We start from the raw sequence: 11,654 nt of genomic DNA on the forward strand, positions 1-11,654 counted from the left end.
CATTTGGCTGCCTTTCCTTCCAGTTCTCTGCTGCCAATGACTGGAACAAACTGCAAAAATCACTGAAGCTGGAGACTCATATCTCCCTACTAACTTTAAGCACCAGCTGTCAGAGCACCTCACAGATAACTGCACCTGTACATAGCCCATCTGTAAATAGCCCATCCAACTACCTCATCCCCATTTAATTTGCTCCTTTGCACCCCAGTATCTCCACTTGCACTCATCTTCTGCACATCTATCACTCCAGTATTTAATTGCTATATGGTAATAATTTCGCCACTATAGACTATTTATTGCCTTTACCTCCCCTTATCCTACCTCATTTGCACACACTGTATATATACTTTTTTCTATTGTATCATTGACTGTATGTTTGTTTATTCCATGTGTAACTCTGTGTTGTTGTTTGTGTCACACTGCTTTGCTTTATCTTGGCCAGGTCGCAGTTGTAAATGAGAACTTGTTCTCAACTAGCCTACGTGGTTAAATAAAGGTGAAATCTTTTTTTTTTTTCAAAGCGCAAACCAGATGGGATGGCGTATCGCTGCAGAATGCTGTGGTAGCCATGCTGGTTAAGTGTGCCTTGAATTCTAAATAAATCACAGACAGTGTCACAAGCAAAGCACCATCACGTGTTATTTCATAGATTTGATGTCCTCACTATTATTCAACAATGTAGAAAGTAGTAAAAATGAAGAAAAACCCTTGAGTGAGTAGGTGTGTCCAAACTTCTGACTGGTACTGTACTTTAGTTTTAGACTATTATGACCATAATATTTCAATTCATGTCAGACTTTAATTCAACTGACACAACAACAATAACATCCCCTACTCTTGTAAACATTTTAACTTACAAAAAGACTAGTAAATGTGCCTGTCAAGTGTCATTCTCACAAAGCCATACAAATCTATCGCATTGAGTCACAAGCTTGGTTTCCATTCAATTGGCGACAGATTTGAATGTGAATATTCTAAATTCCACATAAAGAACACCATTGACGTGTTCCGACCAAACAGACTTGTTGCGGAAAAAAGTCCGTCCGTGATGACATAGTGCACGCAAAATGTACTTTTTCACTTACGTTTTCATGTACCGAAAACAAATTGAAAGTTCAATGTGTTTCCATTGCATTTTCAACTCTACTGAGAGTTTGTCACAAAGGCTGTTGAGTTAAATAGCAAATGTGGCTACTGTGGTCTTGGCATGTGAGCTTTAGCCGACAGCTCGCAGATTGGTTGTGCGGGTAGGCTAGCCTACATGAGATGATTATGGATAAGAGCGAGAATATTTGTATTTGTCAAATGGCAGTCAAGCCTCAATCATCATGTCACCAGAATAAGACCCTCGATATTTATAGAAAAGCATCAAAATCACTGTGCACTTTCAACACCCTGTGAAGTGCATAATAACTTATTTAATCTGTAGCCTAATAAACTGCATGGTTTCTCAAGTCATAGTGGGAGGACCAGACACCATATCATCGCGTGACTTCAAGTTTACATTGAATATGATGGTTATCATATCAAAATATTGCATAAAGGCTTTTCCACCACCATTGTCAAATGAAAAATTATCTGTCAACATTTAGAAAGTCACAGCTGTCAATATAAATTTTTTCAAATGGTATGACTTTACTCGCATAACAACAGTGGATGGAAACATTAGTAGCTAGGTTTCCATCCAATTGCAACAGTTAATATTCTAAAATCTGCATAAAACACACATTTCCTCATCAGAGATGTGTTTCCATCAAATTTAAAATTGTGCATAAAAGCCTTTCTAGTGCACATAAAATTCCTTTTGCAGTTCACCCTCAATGGCATGGTGTTTCCCTCAGGTAACAAACTACCTTTTTGGACCTCACACCGCCCCTTTATTTAAAAAATTTAAAAAATATATTTAAAAAAATATATATATATATATAATATCACCTGACATGTCTGTGTCCAGTGAAATGAGGGGCTGAAGTTGGTGTGGCCTTTTGTCTGGGGGTGGAGCAGTCCTTTCAGGAAGCAAAGCCGCATGGGACACAGAGCCACCAATTGGTAAGATAAAATCAATTTTAAAATGTTTAAATTGAAATAACTTTATATAAAAAAATATATACATGTGCATGAGTATGTATAGAAGTATGTTTGATTGTTTAAAGACTTATTTCGTTTTTATTGATATACTAAAACTCTGTTTTTTGGTTCGTTGCCACGGGGCAACAATGTGCAGTTAGACCACTTTTGTTCTGGCAATATCATGCTAAAGTGTGGAGATGTGCTTGAAAGCATAATTATGACCATAGTCAATAGTCAATGTATTTACTTTAATATCTACTGATACTTACAGGAAATGGACACAAGAACATTTTATGGGCGGAAGGAACAGGATCAAGCAGTTAGGGTCATTCCCTCTGACAGTGAGGACAGAGCTTGAGGAGAGTCAGGAAGAGTGGATCCCCGAATCAGGTTTGAGAGACAGTTAGGAGTTCAGGGGTCAGTTAGGGGTCAGTCAGCAAAGTACCGTGTGTGTGTGTGTGTGTGTGTGCGTGCGTGCATGTCAGTGGATGAAGATGGGTATATGTCTGTTGACAATGAGACTGAGTCTGAGGATGAAGATGTAGCAGATATTGATGTTCCACGGCTACCCTGATGGAGAACACCCCACAATGCGTACTTCAATGCTTACTCAGAATGGCAGGAACTGCTTTCAAGATCTGATGATATCATGTCCCCCCTCCAGTACTTCAAGCAGTTTTTATCTGAAGACATTCTGGAAGTTATTGTAGGGCAGTCCAATCTATATGTGATACAATGTAATGCAAACAAGCCCCTTAACCTCACTACAAAATAATTGGAGCAGTTCCTGAGTATTGTGGTGTACGTGTCATTGTTTGGTTTACCAGGCACCTTCATGTTTTGGAACGAAGCCTGCCGAGTGTCCCAAGTAGCTGGCACCATGATACTGAATAGATGGGAGGACATCAAAAAATTCCCTGCACTTCAGTAACAATGAAGAGAGACAGGAGGAAAATGATGATCCACTCCACAAAATCCGACCACTGGTCACTCATCTAACCTCAAAACTGACGTCTATCTGAGCAGATGATCGCATTCAAGGGAAGAAATAGATTGAAGCAATACCTGCCATCAAAACCAAAGAAATGGGGCTACAAGATACTCGTCTTGGCTGGCTCTGATGGCGTCCCGCACAACTTAGAAATCTGCAAAGGGAGAGTTGTACAACCCTGAGCTAGCAGATGTGGGAGCAAGTGGCAACGTTGTCTTCAAAAGATTGAACTCACTGATTGCACTGTACCGGAACAAAATCAGATCAAAGAAGTGGTACCACCGGCTGGTGTTCCACTTCTTGGATATGATCATTGTGACCACCTGGCGGCTCTAACCGAAAGAGATTGTGAAGGCACTGGCATGAGAAAGAAGGAACAAATGAAGCTGCAAACCTTCAAGTTATGCATCGCTGAAGGCCTATGCCAAAGTGGAAAGAGTCGGGAGCGCAATATAGGTCGTCGAGGTTCCACAATTGCCGGTGAGTATGAGGAGAAGAGGAGAAAGGGACCCGCTGCTCCAATTCTAGTCCCTGATGTGTGCCTGGATGCCACAGCCTACTGGATGACTATGGCTGAAAGAAAGGGGAGATGCAAGGTACCAGGGTGCACATGTACACCAAAAGCCAAGTGCCTGGAAATGTGATGTCCACCTCTGTTTCACATCCACCAGCAACTGCTTCCTGCGGTTCCACACAGAATAGGAAATCAAAGTATGCTTTGTCAAAAAGAGAAACACTGATTCAAACAATCACCCAAGCAAACACACATTCAGACACACTGAAACACACTCGCACATATACCCGCACACACAGGCTAACCCCTCCACACACACAAACACACACAGACATTTGGATGTTGGTTTATATGCTCATATGAAATGTGAGAAACATTTATACATGAGGTGTTAGTTGTAATTAGTAGTGGTTTGTTCATTTGATTGTTTGATGTTTTGACTGATGTTTTGAGCTTCTAATTGTGATTGGTCGGAACCATTTGTGGTTGATGTTTGTCAAAATAAAACTTTTTCTAATGCATATATTGCTTGTTTTCCTTTTTCCACTTATATGCATTATAGAAAACCTTGGTGTTTCAGTACCCTCGTAGCATATCGCTTTCCCCAACGACAAAAAAAAGTCATGCCATAGAGAGTTAAATTCCCATGTACATAATAAAAATACAAATGAAAAGAATTTCCGACGCATTTTCAACTCTACTAATGGTTTTGTCACAAACAAAAAAAGAAGCTTCATTTAGCTAATGTGCCCAATCCGGTATTAGCACATGCACATTCGCTCTAACCAACAGACTGCGTACAAGGCCTACAGCGCAGGTATAGCCTACATGATGAGATTATTAAGGACAAAAGAGCGAGATTATGATTATTTGTCAAACTGCAGCCAAGCATTGATCACCATGTCACCAGAATAAGACCCTTTGATGTTTATTGGAAAGGTGAATGTCGTTATTGGATGTTGCTTTGCCACCTTGTACTTTCATCAACCTGTTTTTTCACCTGTAGCCTAATAAACTGCATGCTTTCCCGAGTCGTAGTGGGAGGACTAAATAACATCTCATTTGGTGACTCCAAATTGATATAACGGTTATTACATCAATATTTGCGCACAAAAGCATTTCCAGAGCCATTTCTCGCATAATACATTTTACCAACACAAAAAGATCCCACCTTGCATAGCCTATTTGTTTAGTTGACATTTGGAAAGTTTACCGACAAAATTTGACGTTTGCATCAGGCCTGTCATGACATTTTGTTTATGCGACGTGATTTACTCTCATAAAAAGGTTGGATGGATACCTTTTCACTGTAATGAATTTGAAGATAATATATAGTCCTATTACATCAGGCGGCGGCTCTCCAGTGGATTATCATTCTAATTTCATTGGCTACTCAGTTCTGAGGGAGAATAACAATTAGGCTACGTCATGTGTTGCAATCGTGTCCAAATGTCACGGAAGAGATTGTGGGTCGCAAAAAAAAACTGTTTTCATCAGCGGACTTTTGAAAGGTGAATACAATTTTCCTATAAATCTGAAACCTGACTCCGCCAGAGATAACAACTGCATCCTGTGAAACAGGTGTGCAAGGCTAAGGAAACTGTCCCCAATGCTGACCGCTGCACTGTTATAAGCCTGCTAAAGTCTGCTTTGTATCAAACATGTCAGGTTATTTTTCCATCTTTCAAGTTTTGTCTTGTTGTAGGACTACATCATAACTTTTTTCAGCATGCAGGGTCATTCAAAACACCCACTGATTGTACACTACATTGTTGCCGAAATGGAGCCAGACAAGTACACTGCTATACTGATACATTGTTGCAATGTCCTCGAAACAAAACAGCCATGTTTTGATGTTACGACATTCTTCAAATCAGGGCACAAGCAAATAAAACTAAATAGTAGCCTAAATTAATGACCACTCCCATTCCTCATCAAGTAAAACTAACACTGTAACACTGTATTCACAGGGGCAAGGAAATGAATGCTTTGAATCTTTGGCTAGTCAAAGAAGTCTGTCTGAGGCTATAATACCATTCCGACCTGCAACCAGGAACAATCATTTGTATTTAGCTACTTCCTTCCAGGTATGACAGTGGACAACCGTTTTCCCTTAGGAGAGATATGGTTATGCAGTATGAGGGAATTACTCCAGATAGGCCTAGACGACTTGGGGCACTATTTCGAGAGTGCCGGTTCCACTATCATATTTTTATTCTATGCATTATTAGTTCCATTGCATGACACGTTTCTAGCGTACTTTCCTCGCGCTGCTCTCTTGTTGCCCTAGGACTGTACAGGTTCCATGCTCTCTCTCTCTCTCTCTCTCTCTCTCTCTCTCTCTCTCCCTGTCTGTTTGTCTGTCTGTATCCCTGTCTGTCACCCGCTCTCTCTCTCGTGTCACTTGCGCTAAGAATGTAGAGCACCCGCGTGACGTCCCTGCAACTAGAACCGAGGACAGGCAGCTCGAGGTTGAAAAACAGAAAAGTTTTATCAACATTATTCATTGCATACTAACCCACAGCTAGTTTAAATTGTTTAGGCCTTCGTCTTTCATTGTTAGCCTATACGGCAATAGATTTGGGTACTGTGTCTATAGCCTTTGTGCCAGTAAATAAAACAAGTCAAATATATAAATACATGTTTTTTTATATACGAGGTTTGAATAGGCTACGCTTAGCCTAATTGCCGGAAATCTGTGCGCAGACTTGTGATATTCTCCCTTGCGCTACGTGGACACTACTTTGCCATTGTTAAGGCACAGCCCTCCCTGCTTTTCTTCCTTCCACAATGTCACACACATCTCCATGTATAGGAGATTTAGGCTTCCCCATATAGAGCATATGACATACGTCCACAATGGTTTATTGAAGTTTATGAAGGACAATAAAACATGAATACCATGTGGTTCAAAAGTTGTGCTGTTTCCCGACACCCCCACTCAGCCCGCATCTTTCGACTCCCCACCCCCGCCACATGTTAATGAGCTCCAACTAATTTTGATGGTAGGCTATTTAAGATGTTGGGGACTTTCGAGTCAGCGATCTCAAAATCAGCTATTATGAACGCATGACATTTGTGCCATGTTCCTCTAACTAAATGACAGCTATGGCATGTCCATTAGGCCTATGTGTAGGACATTTGACTTCCTAATATGGATGTTTTCCTCTGTCTCTGCCTGTTTTAAGGAACAAACAACAAAGTCTATTAAATATCCATTTAATAATTGACTATGATTATATAACAACTGTCATGAATCTAGTCAACCAAAGCTCTTCCAATAACGTTCCTCCAAACTGATTAATCCCTTGGGTTTTGATGTTGCATGATAACAGAGCAACGTTTTCAACTTCACATTTTCAAGAATATGACAAAGCAAAGGTAGCCTATATTAGGGCAGCTCTATCAAAACCATATGATATAACCACGTACTAACGTCGTCATTGATACCGATACAGACTATTGCCAATGGAACGTGTATTATGTTTGTTGGTTTGTTTGATATAGTCTCGAGTGGGTTAATAGGTTCGTATTCGCTCATATTCCTACTCATACTCCTCGGCTCGGCTGCCATTCAAAACCCTCACCAAAAACACACGGAAGCGAAACATGAATGTAATCTAATATAGTTACGTACCTGTGTGCAAGTGTGTGATCGAAACATATCCTGCAAGCACTCCCAAAGAATAGGCGAAAGCAGCATGCGCTGTATGTTGAAGTGCATATGATTGAGTGAGTCGAAACCACTGTGACATAGGGATAGTCATCGGTCTCCAAGCATTCAATGCACTAAGAGCTTGATTCCTCTCGAGCAATGACGATAAGCAAAGCCTCCAATTGCTTCTTTAACTCCTAGGTATAGCCTATTTCCTGGACTGTGTTACATTATGAGCAAAACCAAGACGTTTGCGCCTCGATCGTTTCATAGAAACACCTTTCAGTGCTGTGGATGGTCTCTCCCGCATTAAATGAACTATTTACTATTGTCTCCATCAGCACAAAGTTATTGATACTATACTAAATAAAGTGTTCGGTTGACATACACGACGACATGACATGTAGGCCTAACACTTGTATATTCGCCAAAATATTGAGTATCAATGTGTTATCATTTGGATTCAATTCAGACAGGTTCTCAAACCTGCTTACGGACGTCATAGACAACAGCCGTTTGGAATGCACGCAGTTACAGATAGAGGAATCAGATAAATCGCAAACAGATAGCCTAGTTGAACTAGCCTAACTTCTAATTGGCCTAAGTAATTATAAGTAATATACTGTATATATATGAGCCACGTTTCAATTCCCATCGAGTTAACATATTGGCAAGATGCGTTGGTTGTATGCCTTTCACAAGAGGCCCTGGTTCGCTTCCCACGCCCTTCGTTAGCTATATCGGTGTCAGAAATGGGATGGGGGCAGTGGGGCCATCGGATTGCATCGTGAGACTGAAGTTAGTCGAAGCATGGAGACGTACCTTCCTGCTCGGACGGGGCAGTGAAGCCCTCGTTATTTGAGCCACATTACAATTCCACAAAGTGAGTTAACCCTATTGGTACGATGCATACGGTGTTTGCCTTTCCAGAGACCCAGTAAGCTTCCCGCTCCCTCCGTTCGCTGCAACACCATGGCATTTTATTAAAATATATTTCATTAAACATGCATTAGCTATATTAAAACCTTTACAAAGGTGTAATTACATTTTTATTCTGTAATAATAGCTAAAAGCAAAGTGTATTAATTTGTCAATTGCATTAATACAGGATATGTTGTAACCTAATCTATTATTTTTGATACAGTGGAATCAATTTGTGGTGTTAAGAGGTCAAAATAATAATATATTTTTTCAGTGAAAAAAATATCTGCGTTGGCCAGTTTTTGTAGACATAGGAAGGCTGTATAAGCACACCGATTTGAAATATAAATTGAGGGTTAATTCTTGAACAGCCTAAATTGACTTTAGTCTATGGTAGGTTGAATTTAAACTAAGAGGCCTAGATAATATGATAATACATTTAAATTGTTACACTTTGAGTTAAATTTAGATTGTGGGTAGATTCACATCTGCATTGCAGTGAGTAAGCCATGGATAGGGGTGTTTTCTTAGCATGCATAGGGAAGAAGCCTTCTTCCTAACTTCTGATGTACCAGTGATTTAAGTCACTGACACATCTTATCAACCACAAGCCCTTGAATCGGTATGCACTGACACACCACCATCCAGCTCACAATGGCTTCCATGGGCATGCACATATACAGTGCCTTTGGAAAATGTTCAGACCCCTTTACTTTTTCCACATTTTGTTAGGTTACAGCTTTATTCTAAAATTGATAAAATATTTTTTTTCAGCAGTCTACACACAATACCCCATAATGACAAAGCGACAACATGTTTTGACAATTTTTTGAGATATGTCTACAACTTGATTGGAGTCCACCTGTGGTAAATTAAATTGATTGGACATGATTTGGAAAGGCACACACCTATCTATATAAGGTCCCATAGTTGACAGTGCATGTCAGAACAAAGACCAAGCCATGAGGTCGAAGGAATTGTCCACAGAGTGCCGAAAGGATTGTGTCGAGGCACAGATCTGGGGAACAGTACCAAAACATTTCTGAATCATTGAAGGTCCCAAAGAACACAGTGGCCTCCATCATTCTTAAATCGAAGAAGTTTGGAACCACTAAGACTCTTCCTAGACCTGGCTGCCTGGCCAAACTGAGCAATCAGGCCTTGGTCAGGGAGGTGATCATGAACTCTATGGTCACTCTGACAGAGCTAAAGAGTTCCTCTGTGGAGATGGGAGAACCTTCCAGAAGGACAACCTTCTCTGCAGCACTAAACCAATCAGGCCTTTATGGTAGAGTGGCCAGACGGAAGCCACTCCTTAGTAAAAGGCAGCCCTCTTGGAGTTTGCCAAAAGGAACCTAAAGACTCTCAGACCATGAGAAACAAGATTCTCTGGACTGAGGAAAACAAAATTGAAGCCTTTGGCCTGAATGCCAAGCATCACGTCTGGAGGAAACCTGGCACCAACCCTACGGTGAAGCATGGTGGTAGTAGCATCATGCTGTGGGGATATTTTTCAGCATTTGGGACTGGGAGACTAGTCAGGTTCGAGGAAAAGATGAATGGAGCAAAGTACAGAGAGATCATAAAAACCTTGAAAAAAACCTGCTCCAGAGCGCTCATAACCTCAGACTGGGGCGGAGGTTCACCTTCCAACAGGACAACAACCCTAAGCACACAGCCCAAGACAAGACAGAAGTGGCTTTGGGACAAGTCTCTGAATGTCCTCGAGTAGGCCAGCCAGAGCCCGGACTTGAACCCAATCGAACATCTCTGGAAAGACCTGAAAATAGTTGTGCAGCAATGCTCCCCATCCAACCTGACAGAGCTGGAGAGAATCTGCAGAGAAGAATGGAAGAAACTTCCCAAATACAGGTGTGCCAAGTTTGTAGCATCATACCCAAATATACACAATGCTGTAATCGCTGCCAAAGGTACTTCAACAAAGTACTGAGTAAAGGGTCTGAATACTTATGTACATGTAATATATATATACAGTATATATATATATTTAGAAATTATACATTCGCAAAATATTCTAAAAAACTGTTTTTGCTTCGTCATTATGGGTTATTGTGTGTAGATTGATGAGGGATAAAAACGATTTAATCGATTTTAGAATAAGGCTGTAACGTAACAAATTGTGAAAAAAGTCAAGGGGTCTGAATATTTTCTGAAGGCACTGTATATTCACACACATGCACACGCGCACACACACATACACAAAGACAAGCGAATAAACCATTATTTTGGGAGAGGTACTTACCCTTTAAAAAAATGTGTATGCACTGTACATGTGTACAGTACACACAATATCATATAATAACACCATGGCTATAGAGCTCCCTTCCTCTTTAAGTTTTTCTGCAGTGACTTAGACTAGTGCTCTGAGATGCATCTTGTCACAATAGAGGGGTCGTACTCCAAGCTCCCTCTATCTCTACCATCTGAGAGGCAGGGAGGGTCAAGAGACAAGGTGTCCTCTGTAAGCCACTCATTCAAGAGGCTTCCCTGTCATTTGTCAAACGTCCTGTTGCAGGTTCTTTATTCACACTGCAATAACACTGCTTTCAGGGTTGTAAACAAAACTTCAACGAGTCATTCGAAGCAATGTCACCCTAGCCTTCTAGGCTTCATTCATACTCACACACACAAGTAACTAGGGTAGTGCACACACACTCACACACACATACACACAAAAACACACACAAACACACACACACACACACACACACACACACACACACAATCACATGCTGGTCCTAACCTCAGGACAGGCTTTTAATAGCTTCTACTTGTATTCACCATAATGCCATACGCTATGTAATATTCCACTCATACAGGCACGCGACAGAGACTATATTTATTAAAGCCCTTCAGTTGAGTTAGTTTGTAGTAACAGTGAAGGTGTGTTACACAACTGACTGACACCACAGCCCCTTGTGCTCAATTAGCTCCCAGTGCAATTTTGACACCTTGCTAATTGTCAGCTGTTTGGTGTGCACCGATAACCTTACTGCCTTACCACAGGGATTGAAGGGGAGGGCTTTGTTACCTCACGGCCAATGACCACATCATGAGCACACGCAATCCCCACCATAAGGCTATACAATATCAAATATTCATGTGATATATCAGATTACTTGTTTTGAATAAGAGCCAAATAACTAACACTCTATTTACCCTCTGTTTTCTATCCCTTATCCTTCGTTGTTTTTTTAATCAGTTTCCTTAATGCCCCCCTTTCTCTCGCTCTCTCTCTCTCTCTCTCTCTCTCTCTCTCTCTCTCTCTCTCTCTTCTCCACCCCCCCCCCCCACCCCTTTGTCTCTCTCCTCAACCTCGCTGTCTTTTTAAAGCACTGTTTGATTTTCCCTCTTATCAAGTTCCACTGTAGCCTTAGAGAGGGGATCCGCCCCCATCATTGATCATGCTATTTTAGCCACGTCGTTCAGGACCGGGGAACACATCCGACCACAGGCCTTGACATGCAACACAAAGCATTACA

At 41.0% G+C, this 11,654-nt stretch overlaps 1 protein-coding gene across 1 annotated transcript in view; it reads right to left on the reverse strand.

Moving 5' to 3' along the window:
• LOC115141369 (zinc finger protein 516-like) overlaps positions 1-7,405 on the reverse strand; it is a 63,308-nt gene extending 55,903 nt beyond the window's left edge. The window contains 1 exon segment of the mRNA XM_029680161.2: positions 7,213-7,405. The gene's annotated coding sequence lies outside the window, so the exon portion shown is untranslated.
• Between the last annotated feature and the right edge of the window lie 4,249 nt (positions 7,406-11,654).

Source organism: Oncorhynchus nerka, linkage group LG14 (assembly GCF_034236695.1).
Source record: "Oncorhynchus nerka isolate Pitt River linkage group LG14, Oner_Uvic_2.0, whole genome shotgun sequence".
Taxonomy (NCBI): domain Eukaryota; kingdom Metazoa; phylum Chordata; class Actinopteri; order Salmoniformes; family Salmonidae; genus Oncorhynchus; species Oncorhynchus nerka.